We start from the raw sequence: 22855 nt of genomic DNA, 5'->3' as shown, positions 1-22855 counted from the left end.
TGTCCCAGAGGGAGTGAACTGAACGGGCAATGATCAAGCAATCTCTCTGCTGCCATCCATCTCCACCCTCTGACAAACAGACGCTATATTGTTATAGTCTTAGCCTTCACAACCTCCTCAGGCAAGGAGTTCCACAGGTTGACTGTGCGCGGTGTGCAGAAGAACTTCCTTTTATTTGTTTAAAATCTGCTGCCCATTAGGGGAACAATCAACCTCTGACACTTCACAATGGCTCATTTGGTTTCATTGGTACTTCTTGTGGACAGGACTAGAAGTTTGCATTAACGAATGCTTCTTGTTTGGTGATGTGATGGGGTGGACTAGACCCCCGAGCTCCCTGCTGGAGGCCTTGCCACACACTCCTCCCCAGAAAGAGAGCAGTAGAGAAAACTTCTAAGCGCCATGGAGTGGCAGGTGAGAGGTAGCCAAGCAGGGCTCAGCAGGTCAGTATAAAGAAGGCTGCTGTACAGAGCTTGTCAGTTCTTCTTTGGAGTTCAAGGTGTGTAGACTAGGTATCTGGCTGACTGAAGGAGCAGAAGTGCCATGGAGAGCTTAGTGCACACCAGACTGTAGCCTAGGGTAGCAACTGAAGACCAGGACTTAGCTTAGCTGATAGGAAGAGCTGCAGAACCCAGGATAGAGGGCTATTGGGACTTTGAGACAAAGAGCTCAGGCAAGTAGCTGGGGAAGGGGTGCTCGTGAGAGGTAAGTGCAACCCCATTACAGGTGAATTATACAATGGCAGAAGTTTACAAAGCAAACCCTCAGTATAATTTTATACTCTGGGCTAGAAATGTCAAAAATGAAATCCACACATGAAGCCTCTGACAAGCAGTCCACTGAGTCTGAACACATTCTTATCCTTTAAAATCTATTTTTTAAAATGCTAACACATGGATAATCCAGGCTTGTTTTCAGCTTCTCACTGCTCAGTGGGTCCTAGAAGCCTTGCAAGAGCTGTTACCTGGTCTGCCAATGTCACATCCCTCAAAGCTACAAGAACAAATGTCTTTTTTACAGTTTAAAACTCAGTTGCTAAGACAAGGATTTAAATTTTCTGAATGTCATTTTTTCTTTGTTGCATAGAGGCTCTCTTGTTCACTGTGTGTCTCAATGCACAGTTGATTTAAGAAGAAAACACCCATGCCACTATTTAAAAGGCTGGAAGCATAACAACAGCATGGGGCGTGCTGGCCTGCTTTCCCCTGCAATAATCTTTTTGCCTCTTCCAAAAATAAAACAAAATCCCAACTCCAAAAAGCTCACAAATCCCTCCATACACAAACCCACAGTTTGGCCTTTGATCCGATTTATTATGAGGAAGTAATCCAGTTCCCCCATGGACACTGTGCTACAATGCTATATCGTTTAGGAATGGAGACCCAATTCTTTCCAGACACAAATATACTAATATTCTAATATACTAATAACAATCATACTTACAATAAACAAGTGTACAAAATGGCTAAATGTACTTTTCAGTGACAGGCAATACAAAGGTAATCGGTACAAAGAAAAACCCATAGCAGCTGATCTCATAGTTTACATTAGGTCTGTCAAGTGATTTAAAAAGTTAATTGAGATTAATTGCACTATTAATAATAGAATACTATTTGTGTAAATATTTTGGATTTTTCTTCCTTTTCCAGTATTTTTATTTCAATTACAACACAATATGAAGGGTACTGTGCTCACTTTCCCCCCCAAATATTTGCATTGTTAAAAAAAAGGAAGTTTACTTTGAATGTTTCATTTAGTGTGACAAGATAGCAAGTGTGAAAAATCAGAACAGAGATTGTGGAATAATAAGTGCCTATATAATTAAAGAAAAACCTTCAAATATCAGGACTGGCCCTATAAAATTCAGAATATCTGGTCCCCTTAGTTTCATCTAATCTTTTCTTTTCTATTATAGATGCATCCTTACCTTGAGTGCCTGGAACTATTGTATATAGATCATCACTAATACCATTAGTGAAGAATAGGCTAGCCTTTCACCTGGATTCACCTGGATTCGTTAGGTTAGATCATGTAACAATTTACATGAACTGAGGCTCTGTCTCTTTGATTTCAGATGAGCCATATACCATCTGAAGATGGTTCTACAGCACTAACGATTAGAGCTGGTCAAATTTTCTAGTAAACCACCATTTCCCTGTGTGTGTGTGCGTGGGGGAGGAGGGAAACCTTTAGTCGAAACCAAAATTTTGAGCAAAACAGTGTTAAGTTTGACAAAATATCTCCTCCCTCCAAAAAAAAAGTGGTTGAAAAAACGTTAAGATAATTGAAACCAAGTTTCACTTTCAAGGTGAAAATGACTATTGTGAAATTTTTGTAAATTTGCACTGAAAAAGTCACAAAAACTTTACCACAATGAAATGTTTGACCTTAATCTGAATTTTTATATATAAAGATTCAGTTTTCAAAAATTTTCTACTATTTCAACTGTTAGCTCTGATTCAGAACAGGAAAAAGTTCAAAAAATATTAAAAGATTCAGGCAGTTTTTCTTTAGCAGAATATTTCACCTATTAAAATTCTGGTCACTTTTATTAAGTGTTTTGTAATTTGCTTGGATCGATCCATAAACTCCAGCATGATACTCTATAAGCAGGCTACATTACAGCAGAAAGTCGACTTAAGCTATGCAAGCTATGCATGAATAATGTAGCTGAAGTCGATGTATGACAAGTTGTGTTACCGTGGGGTCTACACCATGAGCGATTGATAGGAGAAACTCTCCCATTGACTTCCCTTACTTTTCTCATCTAGGGTAGAGTAACAGGAATGCAATCTGCTGTCGATTCGGTAGGTCTTCACTAGACCTTCTAAATCAATTGCTGGTGGATTAATCTCAGAGCACTGACCCACGCTGTAGTGTAGATGTAGCCTTAGTATATTATTGCATACAATGAAGTCTGTAAAGCTATAAAAGATACAGATAGGTACATTTTTAGTAATGCATACAACTCCAATTACAAAAGTGACATTTGTGCTTTGAATTCTCCAGGAAGATATTGTTTTCCATAAGTGTTGTTTTTAAAACTAACTTCTGGACATTGGCACAGGAACCTATTAACTTCAAAGCTTTATAGTCCTCTGAATATTCGGTTTTATTATTCAAGCTTTCAAACTGACACTATATTGCTCCCCAGCATGGCAGCCCTACTAAGCTTTTATTGCTTGCTATGCACTTTGCTTTTGACATTGTAAAGGTGAATAGAAAATATAAAGTTTTGTAGGATAAATGCAATTTATCATTTGATATGGAATATTATATACCCCTTTCTGTCATTGCAGAGATATGTGATGCTGGGAGGGAGTGCCTCAGCTGGGGGTAAATCAATTCAGCTCTATTGACTGATCAGAAATCTGCCTGCTGTTCGTTTCTTAAACCATGCTCTGAAATACTGGACTAGATGGACTGGGGATCTGCTCAGCATCGCAATTCCTTTCTTCCTCTGGCCCCATTATTTCAGTGGTGTTATGCATCTGAGGTATTCAGATAGATGGAAATGTATCCAGGTGGATGAAAATCAAAGCACAGAGCTTTTTCTTTCTTCCCATATTCATCAATATTAGAATCTACATCACGCATATTTCAGATACTACAAATACAGTGTGATTTTGTTGCTATTTATGCAGTCACTTCAGTGTACTAGCAACAGCAAGGTTAGCATTACTTCAAAGAAAATAAAATCAGATAAAACATGATCGAAACAAAAGTGAGAGGAACTCCTAATTTAAAAAAACCCATAAATTGCTCTCTTTGTATTTACTTTCATCTGCTGGATCTTAAATTTGTTGGCAGTCGGCTGGAGACTAAGCAGGTCATTCATAGAATGTTTGCAGAATAATAGGCATATTACAAAAAGTGAGACTATACATAGGATGAAATCATAGGAAGCCTGAGGCACACTATGACAAACATCATCTCTTGGGATACGATTGAAATAAAGATTCGATATTGATTAGGGCTAGATTATTAAAAAGAACACTAGTGGTGATTAGACGGTAAATGGAAGGATACAGACTATTGATGGGCAAGTACTTGAAATCCAAAGGTTTTACATTTTATTATTTGGTGGCCCCATTCTCCTGTATTACAAAGACTTAAAGAAAAAGGGCCTTTTCCCAATTGCACATAAATACATTAAAAATGGGCCTCACAAACCTGCAGAAAATGGACTACATTCTCCAGTGAAGTATGTCCCTCGGAGTCTGCAGAAAGCCTTGAATAGGTCCACAAAATGCAAACTGCTTCCATTCAGACAGGTGTGTTGACTTTAACCTAGTGGCAAGTTAAAATATCCGTGTTAATCATTTTGCTGCTGACCAAAGCACATAGAACAGAGACAGTCATTTTCTGAAGATTGCATAATTGACTGTGAATGGCACAGTGACATTTGGGTAACACAGGTGGACACAGCTTGGTCTCTAGATAGAGACTAGACCACTCATTTTTCCCTTCATTTCTCTGATAAAGCGGAAAACATAAACTTTCATGAAGCATCAGGACAGATTCCGAGCTCAGTTACTCTGGTTTCATACTGATGAAACATTAGCAAAGCCAGGGTGCTGTGGGGGGCACAAAGGGGCACGTATCCTCAAACGCCATAGGAACGAGGGGCAAGAGGCCGGCCAGTAGATGGCAGTGCAAAAAGCCTCAATAAATCCAAGAGGATTAGCCAGGGGGCAGGAGAATTGGCACTGACAGTATGGATCCGGCTCCCCCTGTACTCTCCAGCATAGTAGCACAGCCCCAATTTTTCTATACAGTACGGTTTCCAGTCAATGGGCATACTAGAAGTGATGCAAGATTGCTAAGTGTGTTGTAGGATAAAAACAGCATTTGCAAGCGCTTTAAAAAATGGATTTGTCTACAAACTCTGGCACCATGTGTTAAAGTGCTGCTCTGGAGCGTCTACTCTTTGAGTTGGTGACACACCCAATGTGGAAGTTTCAAACAAGGGTAACTTTTATCTGGGTTCACAGGTCTGTTTCATTTACATAGTGATCCTAAACATTCATTTAAAATACCCATCACCTGATGTTTTACTTCCCTTCCTATTTTCCTGTTTGTGGCTTTATTTGCTTTCTGTGTGACTTTATTGCTTATTTTTACTGCTCTGTGTTTGTGCACTATTAATCAAATTAAGAGTTGTCATCCCAGAGAAGCTGTATAAGCCTGTATCCTTTCCAGTATAAATAAATATTGTATTAATATTTGCAGGGAGAGCATGAGTATTTCCAGTTGACTCAGATTGCTTTAGCATCTTAAAGCTGAGCTATGTGTGGGATAGTACGCATTTTGGTGTGTTTACTAGCTTGAGTTGTTAGGATGATAAACCACATGTAGTCCAAGGGTATAGTTAATTTTCTTTTTATTTGATATTAAATAAACATTATAAGCATTACTGCTTGTTAATTATCCCTTGTTTTAAATTTTTTGTCTTCCATACATACAAGCTATTTAACATATATGTAACCCTTCTGCCAGGTAGGCCTGGCAGCAACCAGGGCCGGGTTCAAAATCTTGGGGTCCATCTCACACAGAACTGGCTCGAGCCCCCACCGAGTAACCTGGGAAATTCACGCACCCCTGGATGCCTCTGAGAGGCAATGCTTCCCCACTCGAAAGCGCAGAGTCTGAGTGTAGGAAAAAACATTTAATGAAACAGAGAGAGAGAAGTCATACGGCATTAACTTGGGAAAATACCACAAACAGTTCATAACCTAAACATGAGCTAAGCCCCCGCCCCCAGCCAAGAATCACCCAAAGTCCCAAAGTTTGACACCCCAAAAGTCTCTGTCCCTGGTCAGTGCCACTCAGAGTCCAAAAGTTCACCCGCAGGGTTTCACCTCCCAACCTGGGTAGAAATGGGGGTAGGGGAATAGAAAGGGGGCACCTTACGAGTCACTCTGCCACGCTCCCCCAGCTGTCTCGTTCCACGCCACCGGATGCTACTCTGGTCGCCTGCCGCCGCTCCTACCTGCCGTGCCGCACCGCTGGTCACCTGCCACCGTTCCTCATCTGCCACTGCTCTTACCAGCCATGCCATGCCTCTGGTCACAACTCCTCACTTGCTGCCGCTCCACGCCTGCCGCCGCTCTGTGCCTGCTGCCGCTCAGCGCCATGCCGCTGGTCGTTGGTCCTCGCCTGCCGTCGCTCCATGCCCCACCGCTGGTCACTGGCTCCTCGCTGGCTGCAACGGGTCTGTCTCCCAGCCAAACCAGTAATTTCAGCTCTTTGTGATTTCAACTCTTTAGCCACCACCTGGACTTGCAAAGTATTCCAGCTTCCACTGGACTAGCAAAAAGATTCCTCATGGAGTCTGTTTTATGTCTGTCCTTAAAACAAAAGGAGAAAGGGGCAGGTTGAGCCAGTCTTACAGCTCACACCTGGCAGGTGTGAAGCAGGCTGACTCAAGCCCTTTAACCCTTCCTCCCAGCTCAGTTCACTCGACTCTGGAAGGGGAGAGGCTTGTTCCTTGGAGACTTCTTACCATGATGGTGGTGTCTCTCCTGCAAGCACTGGTGGCATGTTTTACAGTTCCCACATTTAGGGGTAGCATGATTCGTGACCCCCATAACAGCCCCAAATTATTTACAATACACCACATTCCATTCCAACACTGATCCTCCATCAGCCCTGGCTGAATTGGATTTACATAGCCACACCTCGTATTCCCTTCCCATCCTGGCATGAACTGTATTTACATATCGACAATTAACAGTTAATTACCTTGCACAGTTAAACAATTGTAGTGGGCACACCCACCCCAGGGCAGCTCTGTCCTTTTAGCTGGCTGATAGCAAGCAACAGTTCAGCCCCTGCTTACATATATATTTATATCTAGGTTTTTTGTTTGTGCTGGTGGTGTACATAAGAAAATTCAACCCACCCAAGGATGGAAAATGTTAGTGGGGACTCTGCTTATTACTGTGGTGTCTGCATTTCTCAGTTGTTTCAGAAACCCTAGGCTTCTATTAAACACTGTTTCTGGCAGAAATGGATGGCCAGCATCAGCCAATGTACTATTATTTCGTAAATGATGTTGAACAATCTTGAGACACGATATTGCCAAGTTATCAGCTCTGGGGAGCAATGCACTGCTCTGTGGGTTATACAGTCGTAGCGGTGGCAACATCACCTCACTTTTCTCCTTATCGGCCAATTACTATCAGGAGAATCCTAACTCTAATGGTAGTATACAGCAAAATGGATGTTATTTTGAAATGAAGTACCATGAATTTCTCACTTTCAAGAGAGAAAATTAAAGTGGGTGATATTAAGTGTCTAGGTGAGTGGGCATGTTTCCCTTATACATTTCTATATAGTCTAACTTAAGGGCCTACACTTATGAGAGTGCCTAAGGCTGATGAAGAGTTTAATCCAGCCCTGCCACTAGGGACTTCTCAGAGACCAACTCAGCTCTGAGCACTAGACCAGTCCAAGGCCTCTCCTAAGTGACACAAGCTGCTGGTTTACTGGAGAGCCTGGCACAAGGTGGCAGCAGAGGTCAGGCATGCCACACTCATCATGGCAGCTTGCTCAGCTCCTCTTCACTCCATCCTGTCCTGCAACCCATTTCCCAGTCCTCTGCGCTCTGCTTCACCAGGGCAGCAGGAAGCAGAGTGCCCTGGGCCCGGGGCCAGGTTTCTCCACTTGCTGCCACTGTAGTGGAGTGCAGCAGGCTGGGAGGTGGGCACCAGAGCAGGCTGCAGGGTCACTCTGTCTCCCACCACCATAGTGGGTGGAGGGCACTAACCTCTGTTGGCACCTCACCCCAGGCCTCCCAGGTAATGCTCTGTACATAGGACAGTTGAGGCATATTGCCATAGGGCTCCAAAAGCATGGGGCTTTGGGCAGCTGCCCCAAACCATCCTCTGCACACCACTACCCGGCCTTGGCCGAGGAAGATGACAATCTAACCAGTGGACTAAATGTGGTGCTGAATCCTGGACACGTGCCACTGAAGGTATATTGCACATGCCCTAAGAATGAGAGTGAAGTGAAATATAGATGTTGTGGAAGAGTCGGATAAAAGTGAAGGTATTTCCTTGTGAGAAAATTAACTTACTAAACTTAAATGTCGTCTTCGAGCACAAACTCAGGTGGGGTGCTTACTAGGGATGTTAGATATCAGGTCATTGAAAAGTCTTATTGGTTACACAACTATTTGATAGACCCCCGGAGGCAGGGCTGGCAGCCAGTGCATTCTGGCCCCACTCCCAGGGAGCTCCCTGTCAGAGGCAGCAGCACGGAGTGGCAGCGGCCCCTGTCTGGGCAGCAGCAAGGTGAGGGGAGGGCAGGCAGCACCACAGAGCCACTGTTGAGGGGAACTAGCTTTTAAGCTTTTAAGCCAGCTTCTGCATCCTTCCTCCTTTCTGCCTCTGATACAGAGGCAACAAGTGGGTTGGGGAGGCGAAATGCATGTAGTCAAGAAGATTAACCAATAAGCCTGCGCTTATCAGTTGATTATATAGTTGGCTACACATTGACATCCCTAGTGCTCACAGCTTTACCACATGCTCAGTGGAATAATTCAGGGCATATAACTTGCAGACACTGATTTTATCCCCTCCCTGTTCCTCACCAGCGCCTCCACCCAAAATATTCCGCAGAGATTGTATTACATGACTTAAAACCATGCACCGTCATTCCAGGAGTGACTTGATAAGAAGATTAACAGCAGTGAAATTCCTCTGGACAATACACAAAATCCCACAGAAGGTGATCAATGTCATATCCAAGTCATTGCCCATAAATGTGGCTGTTCCGTTTATTAATACATATTGGCTGTGTCTAGACTGGCAAGTTTTTCCACAAAATCATCTGATTTTGCGGAAAAACTTGCCAGCTGTCTACACTGACCGCTTGAATTTCCACAAAAGCACTGACGATCTCATGGAAAATCATCAGTGCTTTTCCGGAAATACTATGCTGCTCCAGTTCGGGCAAAAGACTTTTTCCAAAAGACTTTTGCGCAAAAGGGCCAGTGTAGAGAGCATAGAACTGTTTTCCGCAAAAAAACCCCGATCGTGAAAATGGCGATTGGGGTTTTTTTTTGCGGAAAACCACGTCTAGATTGGTCACGGATACTTTTCCTCAAAAAGTGCTTTTGCGGAAAAGCATCTTGCCAATCTAGACGCGATTTTTCTGAAAATGCTTTCAACGGAAAACTTTTCCGTTAAAAGCATTTTTGGAAAATCATGCCAGTGTAGACGTAGCCATAGAATTTCTCACAGTTATTATAGGCATGTAATAAAAATGGCAAAAGCTGAAGAACCCATATTGCTCTTAGGACCAACACCAGCTTTCCTGTCAGGGCCCAGCTGACTCCAACTATGTGAAGACGTGGCAATCAGCTTGTCACTCCTCAGAGACAGACTTTCTGCTTGCAAAATGCAGTTCCTTAGGTAACCCACAGCTCCAGATGCAGCGTATGAAGGGCCATCCCTACAATGACGCATGAATAGAACAAGAAGGATTTAAAAAAAATACAAAACCCACCATCATAAAGGGCTCAAGGCTCCCTTGCCCTGACTTTCCACAGTCATATACTTGCTAGAAGTGGGGAAAATATGCTGATCAGCAGGGCAGTGTGATAAACATACAGCAAAACCTGTGTTATCTGGCACACTCGGGGATTAGGGCATTCCAGTTATCTAAAAATTCTGGTTATCTGAGGGTCCCATCAACCAATGGAAAAACCAATGGACAATAATAGTAAAGCTCAAGATTTTGATATTGGTAGTTTTGTAGTGTGAGACAATTGGTCTCATTTCTATTTTAAGTTAAATGTTAAATAAAAATTGTGTTAAGCCAATCATGGTAAACCAGTCCAGGCCTGTGCACCTGAAGATGTAACAGTATTGTGGCTGGGGGCAATGCCGGTTAACAAAGTTTTCTGGTTAACAGAGTGCTGGATAACAGAGGTTTCACGGTACAAGGTTCAGATCACTGTATAGTCAGGCCAGTAAATGCGGAGCCCAACCCTGCACACCTCAATGGATGTTTTGGTCCTGACCCACTCTTACCCAGAACAATATCATGTCATGTGAATGAATGGCAATGAATGCCACTGAAAACATCATGGCAACCTCTCAGCCACATGGAAATCATCTCACATTCAAGGTCTCAGGGCCATTAAGGTGAACGGCTCCATTCTTCTGATACAAAGCAAATGGTCTCCTGGGCCATTTCAATTCAAGGATCAATTTTGCGGGGAGTGGGGGTGGAGGCAGTGGTTTACTGTGCTCCCTAAGAACTAAAACAACCCTCCCCACTCCAATATGAAACGTGAGAGCAAGCGTCATTCGTGGGCTTTTCATCATTCATTCTTTTTAACTGCTCAATCAGCCACAGGGACAGTATAGAATCATAGAATACTAGGACTGGAAGGGACCTCGAGAGGTCATCGAGTCCAGTCCCCTGCCCTCATGGCAGGACCAAATACTGTCTAAACCATCCCTGATAGACATTTATCTCTGGGTTCCTATTTCCACACCAAATAATTCTATCAGTAATAATTACAAGTGACATAACACCATATTGCGGAATGAGGAAAACAGAACCACAGCTGGCCCCTGGAAAATTCACAGCACTGGTTTAACCTGCTACCCACTTAAGTCTGAATCAAATTCAGCACTGATTGAAACGCCTAGTCAAGTGCTTTCTCATGGCTGTTCTTATGTCTGGCTCACAAGAAATACAATTTACCAATTAGTGATCACAGATCTTGCATCCCAATGGCTTGCCTATGTGTATGCAAGCGAGAGGGAGAAAGGAACAGGATATAAACCAGCATGAATTTGCTCTCCAACTATTTTCAAAATTGTCTTACACACACACACACACACACACACACACACACACACACACACACACACACACACACACACACACACACACACACACACACACCTCCTCCAGATAGAGAGACCTTAGAACCATTTGGAACACATAAAAGCCTGGACAATATTTGTCATGTGTTTAATACACAAATACAACTCTTTCTTTGAATGCTTTTAGTTTTCTAAATAAAAAACAGTGGGCCGCAGTTCAGTAAAACTCTTGAGCACATGTATAACTCCCGCCCTGTTAGCAAAAGACTTAAGCATGTGCCTAAAGCTAAGCGCATTGCTGTAGCCTTGGTGGCTTGTTGAACCAAGCCGTTAGCAATGGATAAGTGCAGTAGCTTCATACCAACAGCCAATGAGCACCGACTAATCATCAATGGCTTTGCAATGAGTATGGATTAATAGCATCTAACAGCCAGTTTGCATTTACCTTTTCACTTTTTTATTTTAAACAAAGCCCCGTGGAGTTTTCAAACCATTAGAAGTGGGAGACTATCCATTGACTTCATTGAGCTTTGGATCAGATGCTTAGGGGTCACTATCTCAGGGCAGGGAGTGAAGAAGGGTTGCCAACTTTCTACTTACAAAAACCAGAACCCTCCTGCCCTGCCCCTTTTCCAAGGCCCTTGCTCTTCGACCCCCCCCTCACTCATTTGCTCATTTTCACTGGGCTGGCTTTGGAGTGGGATCAGAAATGAAACGTTCAGGGTGTGGAAGGGGATTCTGGGCTGAGATGGTGGTTTGGGTGTGGGAGGGGCTGAGGATTCTGGCTAGGGATGCCAGCTCTCGGCCAATGGGAAGGACAGAGCTGGTGCTTGGGGCAGGGGCAGCGTGCAGAGTCTCTTGGCTGCCTCTGTGTGCAGGAGCTGTAGGTGGGGGCATGTTGTTGGTTTGGGGACAGTCACAGCAAGTAGGAAGCCTACTTTAGCCCAGCTATGCCGCCAATCAGATTTTAACAGCCTGGTACACAGTGCTTACTGGAGCCACCAGGGTCCCTTTTCAGCCAGATGTTCTGGTCAAAAACCAGGCACCTGGAAACCCTCAGGTTCATGTACAAGGTATTACAGCAGGCTACACAGTAATTTACAACTGCTTTAGTTGAAGGTATATTTCAATTTAGGTTAATACATTCCCTTCTCAGATAAGGAAGACACAAACTTGAGACAGTTCACTTACATGACTTGAAACCCCTTTATGAATATCCTTGTTTCAATTTAAGAGTGGCTTCTTTTGAATTAGCTTCACCTTGATCCTACTTGACTTAAGTTAAGCTAAAGTAAACAACTTTTAAAATCAAATTAGATTGTCCACACAGATGTTTACACTGGTCTAAATAAATCAGTTTTTTAAAAATCACATTTTAAATTCTGTTGGTGCAACTCTGCATGCATGTAAACCCTAAACTATATTGAAATACGCCAGTCAATCCAAGTAAGTTTATATGCACACACATGTATAATGGTTTAATTATGTAAAACAAGTAGTCCTGTGGCACCTTAGGCTATGTCTACACTACCAGGTTATTTTGAAATAAATTATTTTGAAATAATAAGTCCCAAAATAACTATTTTGAAATAAGCTTATTCCTCATCACAAGCAGGAGTTATTATATTGAAATAACAAGCCCCTTATTTCTCAAGTTAGTGTGGACGCTTGCCTTGTTGTTTTGAAATAAGTCCCCAGTGTAGACATACCCTTAGGCTACGTCTACACTGGCACCCTTTTCCGGAAATGCTTAAAACGGAACAGTTTTCCGTTATAAGTATTTCCGGAAAAAGCACGTCTACATTGGCAGGATGCTTTTCTGGAAAAGCACTTTTTCCGGAAAAGCATCCATGCCAATGTAGACGCGCTTTTCCACAAAAAAGCCCCGATTGTCATTTTCGCGATCAGGGCTTTTTTGAGGAAAATAAATCTGTGCTGTCTACACTGGCCCTTTTCCGGAACAGTTTTCCAGAAAAGGACTTTTGCCCAAACGGGAACAGCATAGTTTTTCCAGAAAAGCACTGATGATTTTACATTAGCTCGTTAGTGCTTTTCCGGAAATTCAAGGGGCCAGTGTAGACAGCTAGCAAGTTATTCCGGAAAAGCGGCTGATTTTCCGGAATAAGTGGCCAGTGTAGACACAGCCTTAGGGTATGTCTACACTGCACACTTATTTTGGAATAAGCTATTCTGGAAGATATGTTCCAAAATGGCTTCGTTCGAAATAGAGCCCCAGGAAGCACTGAAGAGAAATTACTTAGAAAGGCCCTGGTGAAGAGCTATTTCAAAATAGCAGCAGTGGAGCATCCACACTGCAGCTATTTTGAAATAACTATTTCGGAAGAGGAGTTATTCCTCATGGAATGAGCTGCTCATTATTTCGATATTATTTTGAAATAATGGAATTGCTGTGTAGATGCTCATATTGTTATTTCAGAATAACATTAATTATTCTGAAATAATGGTATAGTGTAACAAAATATATAGATATAGTATCATAAGATTTTGTGGGCAAAACCCACTTCTTCAGATGAGATGATCTTCCAAACAGATATTAAATTAATTCAGTGCAAGCCTGTGTGTGGACAGACCTGACTCTACTAGTACACCAGCAAAAGCATGAATGTACTCACTAATAAGAGTGATCAATGAAAGAATAATTATACTCTGAGAAAAGCTATTTTTGAAATTGTGTTCACCCTGAATAGAAGGCTGGCGTTATTTTATTTTTAAAGTTTGTTCTTTCATCTTGGTTTCAGCTACAGCTGGTACAGATTTATCAACAGCATCGCATTTCCCAAGTTTCCAAGGTTCTTGCATTATTCAAAAGGCAACTCTTTCTGTAATTCATTCTTTGCAGTGAATAGGCAGCTTACAAGATTATCCTTAACAAGAGGCAGTAGTGTATGTACAATAACTGACCTGCCTGATAACATGAATGGTGATAGCTGTGGGAGATGTAGGTAGACCTTCAGTAACCAGATGTGCAGTAGAGTAGGTATGTTGGTAACACTGTTATGAGAGGCCCATAAAATCATACTGGACTAGGTCTTCCTCTCTCCTCTGACTGGTTGCATAAAGGTGGGAGAGATGTGATCTGGAAGACTCCACACACTATGGACATGAAAGCAGAATCACTCCCAAGTAAGTGCTCAAATGAAGGGACCAGCCAATGCACCAGGCGACCCACAAGTAACAAGTCTGCCCAGATGCATGTTCCCTCAGGATTACTCCTCAGATCCCTGTCCTGGCCAGCTTTCCCCATAGGATGGGTCTCCTAATCGCTCTTCACTGGACAAAGGAGATTTTTAACTAATCGCTTGTATGCACAGATATGTACATAAAGAAACAAATTGCTAAACAGACTCAAAGCCCAGGCATTTAAACACTGGGGCACAATGCAGCTGAGTCACAACAGCAGGAGTATCGGGAAGGACTCTACCTCAGTAGGCCTTAAACCTGACTCTGTTTGTTGTGGCGTGAAGAAAGTGAGCACAACACGACATCCTTATACTGTAAATGGTATGGCCAGACCCTTAGTTTATCCAGTGGTGGATATAGGGCAGGGCGAGTGGGGTGGCTATCCCGGGCCCCGCGCTTCAATAGGCCCTGCGCCAGCACCGGGGCGGACTGGCCCGGTGGGATACCATGAATTTCCCGGTGGGCCGTCCGCTGAAGGGCCAACAGGCAGCTGTTGGAGGAGGAAGGGGATTGTGACGGGGCACTGCAGGCCTGCACTTTAAATTCCCTGGCGCCAGCCAGTACGGGCCATGTGGGTCCGAGGGAGCGCATGCGCAGCGTGCTGAAACACCATGCAACAGCTGAGAGGGGAGATGCCCAGGCATGGCATGACATCACGGCCCAGGACTTTAAAACCGTGCAGCCCAGCATTGCACCACTCGGTTCAGCATGTGGTCTGGAGCCTGGGCCGGGGTCGCGGCTGCCCTGCAAACTGGAAGGCAGAAGGTGGATGGCAGAGGAAGGGGCTTGTGCTGAGGGGAGGGGGGCAGGTCAGGAGAAGAAAGGAGAAGGCACCAAGGGACAACGTGGAGGAGAGACAAATGCCAGGGAGCGAACTGGAGACAATGAGGAAAAGGGCAGGAGGGGAGGTATCAGTGGGAGAGGGGGCAGGGCGATGCTAGGAGAGGAGAGGGTAAGGGCATTGGGGCCTAAAGAGGGGAGGGGAGGTGCTGGGAGAAGGCTTGAAAGGAGGGGTGGGCATGAGGAAGGCGGGGATGGAGCAAGGCTTGTGTGAAAGCATGAGGGCAGAGGGTGGTGAGAGGGTGGGTATCAGGGAAAAAGAGGGCAAAGGGCGCAGGGGCAGTGAGGGAAGGGGGAGGCACCAGGAGGGTGCAAGGGTAAGGGAAGGTGCAGGTGCCAGGGGATTCTGGGGTGAAGCAGAAGGGCAGACACCTGCAGGGGAGGGACCAGCACCAGGAGGAGAGAGGCAGGGCAGGTGTGTAGAGGGAAGTGATAGGAGCGGGAATGAGGAGGGGTAGCTCACATGATCAGAGTGGGGCTACTGGAGGAGTGGGCACAGAGGGGATGCCTTTTTTCTATTTTTTCTCCAAAGGGGTGCCCCGCAAAATTGTGCTGCCCTGGGCTCCGCAAAACTCTCATCCGTCCCTGACTTTATCCCTCTGTGCCACTTGGATGTGCCACCTCCCCCCCCCAAAATATATAAAATGGCAGCACCCATTGAGCTCCTATCAGCTCAGAGGCTGTGATTGTCTCTAACCCTCATTCATGGAGCACAGTGGTGACAAGTTAGTCCATCAGGTGGAGTCACCATTTCACTATCATCTTATTCTGTAGCATTTTACAGTCGGTGCAAGGCAAAAAAGAGTCAGATCTTTTTCCTCCCTTCCTTCCCAGTGCCTTATAGAACCTTGCATATACAGGTTGAACCTCTTTTGTCCGGGACTGCTGGTCTGGCAACATCCATGGGGTATGCCTACACTACAAAGTTAATTCGAACTAACAGACGTTAGTTTGAATTAACTTTGATAGGCGCTACACATACAAACCGCTAGTTCAAACTTAATTCGAACTAGCGGTGCACTTAATTCGAACTAGGTAAACTTCATTCTACGAGGACTAACACCTAGTTCGAATTAAGTAGTTCGAATTAAGGGCTGTGTAGCCCCTTAATTCGAACTAGTGGGAGGCTAGCCCTCCCCAGCTTTCCCTGGTGGCCACTCTGGGCACCACCAGGGAAACTCTTCTGCCCCCTCCCGGCCCCGAGCCCTTAAAGGGGCATGGGCTGGCTACGGTGCCTGTGCCAGGTGCAAGCCTGCCAGCACCCAGCCAGCAGACCCTGCACCTGGCACGGCACGAGCCAGCCACCTGCTGCCACCCAGCCCTCCGCCTCTTCCCGGGACCAGGCTGGCGGCTCCCGGGAGCCTGCACGGGGCCGCAAGAGGTGGGCGCCCGCCTGGTCTAGTGTGGAGATCGTGGACCTCATCCACGACCTCTGCACTAGGCACAGGAAAGTGGCCGTCTAGGCCAGGAGAGCTGCCAGCCTGGCCACCCAGGAGCAGATTTGCATGAAAATCAAGGTGGTCCAGTGAGACCCCCGACCCTGAGCCCTGAGCTTAGAACGGCCGTACTGGGTCAGACCAAAGGTCCATCTAGCCCAGTAGCCTGTCTGCCGACAGCGGCCAACACTAGGGACCCTGGAGGGGATGGACCAAAGACAATGACCAAGCCATTTGTCTCGTGCCATCCCTCTCCAGCCTTCCACAAACAGAGGCCAGGGACACCATGCCTACCCCCTGGCTAACAGCACTCCATGGACCCAACCTCCATGACTTTATCTCATTTCTCTTTAAACTCTGTTCTAGTTCTAGCCTTCACAGCCTCCTGCAGCAAGGAGTTCCACAGGTTGACTATTTGCTTTGTGAAGAAGAACTTTCTGTTATTAGTTTGAAGCCTGCTACCCATTCATTTCATTTGGTGTCCCCTAGTCCTTCTATTATGGGAACTAATGAAGAACTTTTCTTTATGCACCCTCTCCACACCACTAATGCTTTTATAGACCTCTATCATATCCCCCCTCAGTCTCCTCTTTTCTAAGCTGAAAAGTCCCAGTCTCTTTAGCCTCTCTTCATATGGGACCTGTTCCAAACCCCTGATCATTTTAGTTGCCCTCCCCTCTCCCACTCTCTCTCTTCCCCACCTCCTTTTCCCAGTCTTCCCGAGTTTTGTTCAATAAAGAGAGTTTCTATATTTGAACACACGTGTCCTTTATTTTGTACATCAGGAAGGGGGGCTAGGGAGGGGAAAGTGGAAGGAGGTGAGGGAGGAATGGGGCATGAGCCCCCGATGGGGAGGACTGGGCTGGCTCTGCGGGCTCCTCCGCGTGGAAGCTCTCCTGCAGCCCCCTGATTGACTCCTCCCTGGATGGCAGCCTGCGGCAAGTGCAGCCGGGCTGATGGCCGAGTGCTGTGATGTGCCGAGTGTGGGCACTCAAGACACTCCAAGCCAGGACTGCTTTGCAAGCGGGGAACCCCTGAGAACTGTCTGTCCAGGGTGGGGGTCGGGTTCCTTTAAGCACAGCCCTCGGCTAGCCTGAGACAGCAGCTCCACGCACTAAGTCCTAAGCTGATGGCCTGCCGGCACTGCTTCCGGCCAGACTTAACCTCAGTTCAGGGTCCACTCAATGTGGACATGCTAGTTCGAATTAACAAAACGCTCATTCAAACTAGTTTTTAGTTCTAGATGCACTAGTTCGAATTAGCTTAGTTCGAATTAACTAATTCGAATTAAGTTAGTTCGAATTAGTGCTGTAATGTAGACATACCCATGGTGTGGCAGGATTTTAGCCAGTTATCATGGGTCTGGCCAAGTTTCCCATGGTCCCATCAAGTTTGTTTACAGCCACCAGTCCTGGCTCTCAGTGTTCTATGCAGTTATTGAACTCTGATTTATCCCCAAAATGTCTTCTAACAGCTCAGTGGGCAGTGGAAGTGTTGGTAATGCTGATAGACAATATTGACCTCCTGTGGTCTGGCAAATTCTCTGGTTCAGCACCGGTCAGGTACCGAGGGTGTCGGGCTACAGAGGTTCAACTTGTATAGGAAAGTGCATTGTCATCTATGATACTTTGAGCCTGTGACTTTATTATGTGCGATTTCTTTATACTGCAGTCTGGCATGTAACTTTTTTAACATGTTCCCTCCAGGAAAGTATGGCTTAGGAAAGATGGTTTTCTTTCTTCATTCTCCACCCTGCTCGCGATCCTCCCTAGCTCATTAGATTCTTATTATAAGTAACCTGAGACCGAACGAGAAATGAATGCCTAAATGCTCCACGCACCAGTGTTTAAGAAGGATTTAATGATTTCAAAAAGTCTTTTTAACAAGTCGCAAATGCATTTTGCAAAGTCCCTTTGCTATAATGTAATTGATGCAACTGATGAAAGGCAATCATTACACTGAATAATTTTTGCCTGTTTAAAAGTGTTTTTTATTTTTCATTCTTCCAGAAGAGTGCACAAAATACACTTCTACAGGAAAAAAGACTTGATACTGACATACAGCCGAGTTGTGAAACATCAAATTTGCCCCTTGAACAAAAATTTGCACAGATTTTTTAAAATGTATCTATAAACTCATACTGGCAATAAACAAGAATGATTGTGATAACAGGGCCAAACTGATCCCTGGTGTAACAGTCTCAATGACAATACATCAAGGATTAGTCTGGCCCTATGTTGAGTTTTGTACAGATTGAACATCTCTAGTCCAGCATTCTCAGAACCTGACTGGTTCTGAATCAGAAATTTTTCCGGATCACAGGAGATCAATATTGTCTAGCACAGTATTTCTTAAACTTTTTAAGACTGAGGAACACCAAACAATATTTTTTTTTAATGCGGAACACCAAGGATTTTTTGGTCCCCTTTAAGGGTGGCCATTTTGAATTCTGTTCTCCGCAGCACACCTCCGACTGCCACAGTTTAAGACACACTGGTCTAGCAGCATTACCAACACTTCCTGCTTACGGGACTGTTAGAGGACATCTAAATTGAATTAAGTTGCGCAACTTCAGCTATGTCAATTGCATAGCTTAAGTCGAAATAGCTTAATTCGGCTTCTGGCACTGTTTACACAGCAGGAAGTCAAAGGAAGACCACTCTTTCTTCCCCTACTCTTCATGAAATGAGGGTTACCATGAGTTGGAGTAAGAAGTCCTCCGGCTTGACATTATTTCAAAATAAAGGCTTGTAGTGTATATGCACACTATGTTATTTCGGAATAATGTTATTCTGAAATAATGCTGCTGTGTAGACATAGCCTTAGGGGTAAATTGGAGCTAACTAACAGCACAGAACACTGAGAGCCAGGACTGGTGGCTGTAAACAAACTTTATGGAACTGCAGAAAACTTGGCCACGCCCATGAAAAGTGGACATCCAGCTAATTAAAATCATGCTGGACGACGTCTGTTTCCGGACCAAGGAGCTCTGGACCAGAGAGGTTCAACCTGAATAACAGAGAATAAAATTGGGCGAAAGAGCAAAAAGAAATTAAATAACTTCTTATGGGTGGTAAGAACATAGGAACAGCCATAGTGTGTCAGACCAAAGTTCTAGCCCAGTATCCTATCTGCCAACAGTGGCCAATGCAAGGTGTCCCAATGAGAATGAACAGCACATCAAGTGAACCATCCCCTGTTGCCCATTCTTAGCTTCTGACAAAAGAATGAAGTGAGAATGGAAATCTTCCAGGTACAACATCAATAAGCCCTCAGGACTCGCAGCCATACACCAGGACACAATTGCAGCAGGCAATTCCCCCAGACAGCAGAACGTTAAAGCTCACTAGGGAACTTTTCAAGCACACCAGCAGGGTCCCCAAGGATCATTAATGTGTAACAAGTTAGAAATGAGATCCCCATAGTGCACATCAATCCACCATGTGGACAACCTCTAAGAATCAGCCTCAGTGGACATGATTTTCTCCTGCCACTCACCTTGTGCTATTCCCATGCCCTTCTGAGCGGGTTGCATTCTGCACTCCATTTACTACAACAGCACAAAGCAATGGAGAATCTGGTCTGCTGTCTGTCCTGTTAGTCTTGAGTGAAAATATTTTGCCTTCTATTTCTTCTGTGTAGTGAAATGAATTGTGATGCAGTAGAAGGTAAAATAACCTTCTTTGTATAATTAGCCACATATAGCACTTATAGCATTTAGTGTGCTTGATGGTTCTGTCACCATAACCATGTTGTGATCTATAGCGACAAGGAGGATCAAAATTAAAATGATTATATTAGTCACTTTTAAACACTCACTGACAGGTTTACCCACATTTAAAAGCTTCATTTTTACCACAGTCAAGCACATCCATAAACTCAGGCTAATGAGTTGTATTTAGCCTCTCTTCTCAGTGTTCTGTTGGTGCAGCAAACAGCAATGGATTTTTTAGAGGAGAAAAATGTTACTCTCGGTTGATCGATACATCCTGTGGGCTGGGATTTTTAAAACATTTTGGTGTTCAGTTCCCACAAGGTAAAATCCCAGCCCGTCCAATCTCAATGGCAGAAATCCCTCTGTGGTCAATGGAACCAGGAATCTATTTGTCATATTAATGAAATTTGAGATACAAGCTTCCGTTGTCTCTTTTGAAAATCCCAGTGCAGTCCTTACACAAATACCCTCTGACTCCAGTGGGATTTTTCCTGCAGGCTAGATTGGTGTGGCCATCAGTGTTCCCTGTAAGCTGAGCGCTTGCACGACCACCCAAGAGAGATTCAAATGCCTCCCAGGGATTAGCAGAGCGCCCACAGCTGGCAGGTGTGTTTCTACTGGTAGTGCACATCCACACATTTCTCAGTGCACATAACAAAACTGATTCTGCACATGGATGGAATAAATTAGAGGGAACATTGGTGGCCATACAGGGAGAAAGGAACAATGAATATGTTTTCCACCTTGCAGGGCTACTCAGAGCGTATACAGTGAAAATTCAGTTATCCGGCATGTTGGGGCAATGGGATTGCTGGTTAATTGAATATTGTAGCCAACTGAGTGTTATACTATTCCAATGGAATATCAATTTTCAAAGAATTAGAGTGCAATAAAATGAATAAAGTATAAAATAGTACACAGGCACCCACCAATCCAGCAGTAGTACTGCACTTTAAGGTGGCTGGTTTCTTGAAACACTTAGGGTTATGCAAGTAAAAAATTTTATACAGTAGGTTATCTTAGGCTTACCACTATGGGCAACTCATGGCATACACCCAGATCACTAAACATACAGGCTGTGTCTACACTGGGCCACTTATTCCGGAAAATCAGCCGCTTTTCCAGAATAAGCTGCGAGCTGTCTACACTGGCCCTTGAATTTCCAGAAAAGCAACGATGCTCTACTGTACAAAATCAGCCACTATTCCGGAAAAACTATTCTGCTCCCGCTCGGGCATAAGTCCTTATTCCAGAACACTGTTCTGGAAAAGGGCCAGTGTAGACAGCCCAGTAGTCTTTTCCGGAAAAAAAGCCCCAATCGCGAAAATGGCGATCGGGGCTCTTTTCTGAAAAAGCTCATCTACATTGGCCACAGACGCTTTTCCAGAAAAAGGGCTTTTCTGGAAAACCAGCCTGCCAATGTAGACGCTCCTTTTCCGGAAAAACTGAAAACGGAATAGTATTCCGTTTTAAGCAGTTCTGGAAATTCATGCCAGTGTAGACACAGCCACACTGAATACTAAAACTATCCTGAACATGATTTAGTTTTTCTTTGATGATTTGGAAGGCACTTCAGGATCTTGCAGTGCTTCAGGGTCATCATTATCAGCATCAATCATTGTGGATGTAGAAGGTGTAGGAGATACGGTCATTACAGATTCAGCCCAGTGATACTCCCTCGAAACTGCTTTTTTGAATAAAACCCTGATTCTAGCTTGCTTACTTGTCTTCTGCTTCTTGTGCACAAAAGTAGAGTACAGAATGTGCAATGTGTAGACGGAGCTTGGTCCTGCCTTGAGGGCGGGGGGCTGGACTCGATGACCTCTTGAGGTCCCTTCCAGTCCTATTATTCTATGATTCTAATTGCATAATGTGCTGGGCAGTATTCTAGTCCCGGTGGTTACTAGATTGAAGATTTATATTGGGAGATATCAGAAATGCTAGTCAATTGAGCTTCCTGGTTAACTGAGTGCCAGATAACAGAGTTTTTACCGTACTGAGTGTAGGTACTGACTTGATCTTGCAACATTTAAATTAATGGAAAGCTTTCATGTTCCCTACAGTGTGTTCATGTCTCCAAGTGGGCAGGAAGTGAGGAAAGAATAGCCCTAATTTCACCCTCCATCTACCAATACATTGACTTACAATGATAAGAGGAAGAGATGACTGCCTTGGAGATGAGCAAGGCATAAGCTGGACAAGTGTGCAGCAAATAATTTGCTCAAATTGCAAAGGAAGAGACTCGTAACTCATAGAATCATAAAACTGGAAAGAACTTCAAGAGGTCATCACGTCCAGTCCCCTGCACCCATGGCAGGGCCAAGCACCATCTAAACCATCCCTAACAGGCACATCCCAAGAACTGTGTCTTAGCGGGATGGCTCTGATGCTGTCTGCGTCTTGGTCTTCTCCTGGGGGAGGATACATCTACATGTTGCCCCTTTTTCACTGTGGTACATAAAGCACAATTTTGCTTTATGAGAGGAATGTGAGAGCAGAGCCAAAGAAAATGTCACTGTGAAGTACAAATCTAGCCAAGAGTTCATGCACCTTAATAGTCTCTGGCTTAGAAAAATTATAGGAACTTGAGAAACCCAGTCTGACCAGAAATTCACTTTCTGCATTTTAAAGGGAAAAAAATCCCACACCAGTAAGAAGTTCCAGGCTTGACCAGTGAGCAGTTACACCTTGTAATCATATGTGAATGGGGCTCATCCTCTTGCAATCACCCTTTTGTGGCCGAGGGCATGTCTGCAACTTCTCCGCCCACCTGGCTCTGGGAATGGAGGTGTCCCAGATTGCATCCCTGGTTG

General features: G+C 44.4%; 1 long non-coding RNA gene across 1 annotated transcript in view; it reads right to left on the bottom strand.

Annotated features, from left to right (window-relative positions):
* The window catches only part of LOC142819264 (uncharacterized), a 58175-nt gene that overhangs the window by 5211 nt on the left and 30109 nt on the right, over positions 1-22855 (bottom strand). Inside the window, exon 2 of the long non-coding RNA XR_016347658.1 lies at positions 4174-6350. This is a non-coding gene — a long non-coding RNA (uncharacterized LOC142819264). The remainder of the gene's footprint in view (positions 1-4173; positions 6351-22855) is intronic.

Source organism: Pelodiscus sinensis, chromosome 21, assembly GCF_052426305.1.
Source record: "Pelodiscus sinensis isolate ZL-2025 chromosome 21, ASM5242630v1, whole genome shotgun sequence".
Taxonomy (NCBI): Eukaryota; Metazoa; Chordata; order Testudines; family Trionychidae; genus Pelodiscus; species Pelodiscus sinensis.
The sequence above is the reverse complement of the archived record's forward strand: the minus strand, read 5'-3'. Positions and strand labels throughout refer to the sequence as shown.